Source organism: Cynocephalus volans, chromosome 3 (assembly GCF_027409185.1).
Source record: "Cynocephalus volans isolate mCynVol1 chromosome 3, mCynVol1.pri, whole genome shotgun sequence".
NCBI classification, from domain to species: Eukaryota; Metazoa; Chordata; class Mammalia; order Dermoptera; family Cynocephalidae; genus Cynocephalus; species Cynocephalus volans.
The window spans coordinates 156899664-156905241 of NC_084462.1; positions in this window are offsets into that span (position 1 = coordinate 156899664).

A 5578-nucleotide genomic window follows, 5' to 3' on the forward strand; every position below is an offset into this window, starting at 1 on the left:
AGCCAGAGTGAGGCGATGTGAGTTCTAGGCCGGGGTCTGAGGTGGCCTTACAGCTTCCACTTTTGCTCTATTGGCATTGTAAGACACCAGGTAAAGAAGTCGGGGTCGTCCTGCTAGGGGAGTCACAGGGAGAGAAAGGCCCTGGAGGATGAAAGACCACAAAGGGCAAGAAGCTCCAGGGTCCAGCTATCCCAGCTGAGGGGCCAAGCATGAGACGAAGGCCATTTGGATCTTCCAGCCCAAATTGCAGCCACAGACTAATTCCCATCAAAGCACAGGAGCAGAAATGAGCAGAATTTGGCGACTGTGGTCTACAATATGGCATTTAAGAGGTAAAATAGTTCAGGCTTATCATCCGTTCTTATGTCACCTTGGAATCAATGGCAGGGTGGGAGGGTGAGGGGGAGATGGCAATTCAAGTGATGAATAAAATACCCGACTTCACAAGAGGGAAAAAAGAAATGAGCCATCCCAGCTGAGCCCTGCCCTGCCAACCCACAGGATCAGAAGCAATAAAATAAAACAACGTGGTTGCTGTTTTAAACCATGTTGTTTTGGGATGGTTCGTTATGCTGTAATAGATGACCCTCTTGTCTGTGGTCCCTAGAGCCACCCCTCCTTCTTCTCTTTGCTTCCTGCTAGGATCCAGACCCACGCAAGGACCCCTTACTGGAGCAGATGCACCTGTACCAAATGGAATTCCTACCCAGTGGTGTACCAAGGGTGGGAGGGGGGGAAATGGCCCACCTTGAAGGCGGGCATGTAGAACTTAGACCAACAAAAGATTTTTTCAGGGAGGAGCATTTTATAGCTGGCATGGTTTAGAGTTACTAGTGCATGGTAATAACAAAAAGCAAACTGACTCTCAGTCTCATTACTGTTTTAAAATTCTTTAAGACAATGGACACCTTTATTGCCTATATCTGGTAGGCTGTGCTCACTGCCCCACCCTTGGAACGCCAAGTTCCTAGTTCTTCCTCATGATGATATGAGCTTCAAGAAGAGAGAGAATTAGGAAGAGCTCAAAACTGAAAACAGCCCAAAGGCCCAAGCAGGGAAGGGCAGTGAGGGTTTTTTCGGCTTCTGTTATATGCTGGGCCTTTGCAGACATTATTATTTTTAATCCTCAAGGGGACCCTGCCTGAATTTTGACAAAGGAAGACAGGGAGGCTGTCCCAGGTAGGAGGTTTGCCTGAGTTCACAGAACAAGGAAGTGGTGGATCTGGGGTGTGAACACAGGCTTTGAACTCTGGACCCCAGGACCACTGAGGTTGGAGGGAGGGGTGTCCCAAAGTCTGGGAGACCCTGGACAAGCTGGGGGTGCTCTCTGACAGAGGCTACGGTGGCCTCTTCCTAACTGCCTTTCTGAGGCAGCTGAGAGTTTTATCCCACTTTTTGCAGCTGCCCCAAGAAGTGCAATCTGGCTCCTCCCTCTCCCTTTACAATGTCAGTGTATAATGCAGTGGTAAAGTGGTGCTGGGCAACCTGGGTTCAGATCCTAGTTCTGCCCATCATGGCTGTGTGACCTTGGACATACTTCTCAACCTCTCCTGTCCCAACTTCTTTTACCATAAAATGGCATTAACAATAGCATTTACCACATTAAAACTGATGGGAGACTCAAATGAGTCAATTTATATAAAAAGCATAGCCTCTGGCATATATTTGTAATTATCTAACAAATACTAATATAGCACTATAGGTAGGAACTTTAAGACCTTTGCAAATATTAGCTCATTTAATTCTTCCAACAACCCTAGAAGGTGGGTGCTGTTCTTATTCCCATTTAATACATGGGGAACCCAAGATGCAGAAAGGTTAATGATTCATTCAGGGTCACTCAGCTAGAAAGTGGCAGGGCCAGGATTCAAACCCGAATGTGCCTGCCTCCCAGACATGCTTAAATCTGCACAGGGCTGTGCTCAGTAAATGTCAGCTGTTATCATTTTACCCAGTTCCCCTGAAATAAACTGCAGGGTTCTTCTATCTCTCCACTTTTCTTCCACAGAAATTATACTAGAATAAAAATAATCATAGAAGAAGAAAAAGCAGAAAAGTTACAGCAGGCACCATTTTCCACTCATCAAATGAGTAAAAATTAAAAAGCGTGGTAGCATCAAGTAGTGAGAAGAATATGGGGAAATGGGTACTTTCATATGCTGCTGCATCCTCACATGGCAAGAGAGAAAGCCAGCTCTGGTCTCTCTTCCTCTTCTTCTAAGAGCACTAATCCATCCCACCGTGGGGCCCCATCCTCAAGACCTCATTTAAATCTAATTACCTCCAAAGACCCCCTCTCCAAACATTACCACATTTGGGGTCAGGGCTTCAACATGTGAATTTTGGAAGAATACCAACATTCAGTCTACAACCCCTGAGTTAGAATCCCAGCCATTTACTGTGTGACTTTGGCAAATTATTATTCTTTCTCAAATTCTGTTTACTCAGCTGTAAAAATGAGGCTTACATCCCTCACTTTACATGATTGTGGTGAACTTTAGAAACCTGTAAAGGTGAGTCCTATTTTCCTAGCAACTCGAACCCTGCTCCCTGCTTCCCTGGTGGACCCCATCACCCTCCCCAATCCCACCCAACTTCCCTCACCTCATGCACATGACTTCCTGTCCTTGAGCCTCTGCATTAAGGTCTGTGAATGGGGAAAACTTGATGTTTGTGCCAGTGTCCTTCAGACAAAGCCATTAGGAATGCATCTGGGGTTGAGCAAATTTGGGTTTATTGACTTGTTGCAGCAAGGCAGAATGCATCCTATGAGGAACCATGGGATCTCTCAGTAGGAGGGTGTTCAAAATGAATTATTATGTTATGACACCAAGGTCAAGGGTTTGGGTCCCTTAACCAGCCAGCCAACCTATATATATATAATTATGGATATATATATATATCATTATTGAGATATATATATGTACACATCATTATGGAACTGGGGCTTATGTTAGGTAATTTGGACAACAGTTCAAGGAAGCAGGGCTTTGCTCTAGGTTGGAGCTGTCAGGAAGTAGAGGTAATTCGACGATGGGGTACCCTAACAAATTTTATCTAGAAGAAGACAAGAATAGATGTAGGCTAAATCTGTAATTGGTGCATAAGCAGCAGTCATGCTATTAATCAGGATAGGGGGATAGTTGGTCATGTTGTGCTTTGAACAACGTTATTGTTTTGTCTGTGTTCAGACATGAGTTTGAAGTGGTCTTGCTTTCACTTTGATTCATCACAGTCGTGGAGTGGCTTTGTCTGATGATGGTTTTCTGTAAAACTGTTTGCAATCCCCAGGAAAGCCCCACAGTCTAGCTGTGAGTGCCAGGTCTGCTGTCTGATGTCAAAAGCTGCTTTTCTCTTCCCCACGTGTAAACAACTTCGAGGTCAGTCAAGGTATTTGTAGGGCCCTTGGTTAATGAAAAGAAATGATCTATACTAGTCTGGCGCAGGTTGGAGGAAGGGGATGACATTAGCCAAGGTTCCCTCCCTTCCCTATTATTTTACCTTTGCCCAGGAAAACTCCAAGGGCCCCTCCCTCAAGCAGTCCCCCAAGGTGATAGGGTACCCAGAGGATAGGACTTTGTCCTCTCAGCTGCTGCCAAGGCAGATAGGCCTGAAGTCAGAATGGGAAAGTGAGAGGGAAACATAGTGAACGTTCCCTGTTGGGAAGGTAGGACCCTATTCCCAGCACAGTGTGGGGCTCAGTGAAGGTGGAAGGGAGGGAGGGAGGGAGGGAGGTTCTGTGGGAAAGGACAGTGGTCACAGGACCCATGCATGTCGGTGCTGCAGAGGCCACCTGGGAGCAATGAGGGGAGCAGAGACTGTTCTTCATTGCAGAACTTTTTCTTCAGATGAAATCCTGCACAGAAGCCTGGTGCATCACACAGACACAAGTGAACTACTGAAGTTGAATCAGAGGAGAGGATATCAGGAGGCCTGCCCACTCCCCCTCCTGGAGCCCCCTCATCAGTGACCTGCAAGGCATCTCTGAGGACCCCTCAGAACTCTGAGGGTTGCATGGCTAAAACCCGTCATCTCACTCCACATCTCACTCTCCAGAAGTCTAGAAAAGGGCAGTTACTCATCCAAGGAGTTCTCCTCCTTTCCCAGCAGTGTTCTAGACTTCTTGGTCCTCCATGGCCTGAGGGGCTTTGCTCATATCTCAGCCAGGTTTTCTTCTGACAAGATTTCTACTCTTAAAAGCCTCTCCCTGACAGTGAGGGCATCGTGAACACTTCCGGGTGTTGGAACTTCTCTATCTTGAGCTAAGTGGTGGGTACTTGAGTATATTCTACAACATACAGAGAGTTGCTGGATCCAGGTCACACTGGCTCACATCAGATCACAGGAGCCGATTATGCACCTCTCCTCCCAATTCTGTATTTAGTGATGTCACATAAGTGGTTCAAAATTGGCCATCTTAGGAGTACTTACACCGCAGAAATGTGCAAATGTTACATTCAGGCCTTTTCCCCATTGAAGAACCAGTTAAACATTTACCAGCACACTGCTGGGTGTACACATATGTAAATATTCATTAAGCTGTGCACAAATATTTGTGTGCTTTACTGAATGCATGTTGTACCTCAGCAAAAAGATCTGGGATCTCCAGACTCCCAGTTCCATGATTGCAACCTAAAATTATTTATTGTCTGACTTCTTCTCCTAAGTTCTGTGAGGAAGGAGCTTCATATGCTGTGTTCATCAGCCAATAATGAGTGGTTGCATGAAAAATAGAATTTCCATGATGCTAATGAAGCTTGCGCCATGCTAAGGGTGTGTCCATCCGTGACCTGGTTGAGTTTATGCATTGGCACCTCCATAGCCTAGAACTGTAAGGTTGGCATAGCTTCTTTGTCTTGCTAGCCTGCCACGTTTGGAAAATGCTCATTCCTTTTTCAGTTCTCTCCCACCCCCCATAGATAGAATTAACTGTTTTCTCTCTGACTCTTTGCCCGTTCCTTTACAGAGCACTTACTTAGCCCTGTTGGATAGAGATTAGGGGTCATGTCTGTTTTCCCTGCAAAGCTAGAGGTTGCTTAAGAAGAGCCGTGTTTTATTCATCACAGCATAGATAAGGCTGTGGTGACCTGTTGAAGAGTAAAGTGGGCTTCAAGAGTAGCAAGAGAAAGTAGGTTTGGAGAAAGAATAAACTATCCCACTGACAATGCCACATATTGCTGAAACAAGGGTGACTCTTCCAAAACAGGTAAAGCTAATGTGGTTTGGGATGTGGACCTGCTTGGTGGTGGTTTTTGAGCTCTTCTTCACTCCTGGAGCCCCACTATTCTAAAGCAGAGGAGCTGACTGTTAGCTCAGTTGGTTAGAGCACAGTGTTATAACAACGAAGTCAAGGGTTTGGATCCCCGTACCAGCCAGCTATCCCCCCACCCCCACCCCAAACAAACAAACACAGCCTGAAAGACTAAAGCAGAGGAGATGGCTGTGAATATCAAGCACAGGGTCAGAAGCCACTCTGCCATAGTGACTGCCCTTTGTGCTTCCTGGGATCCTGCACAGAGACTCCCCTTCCCATACACAACCTTCTACATTCTTCTGGGTCCTCCAGGCTGGGAGGGAT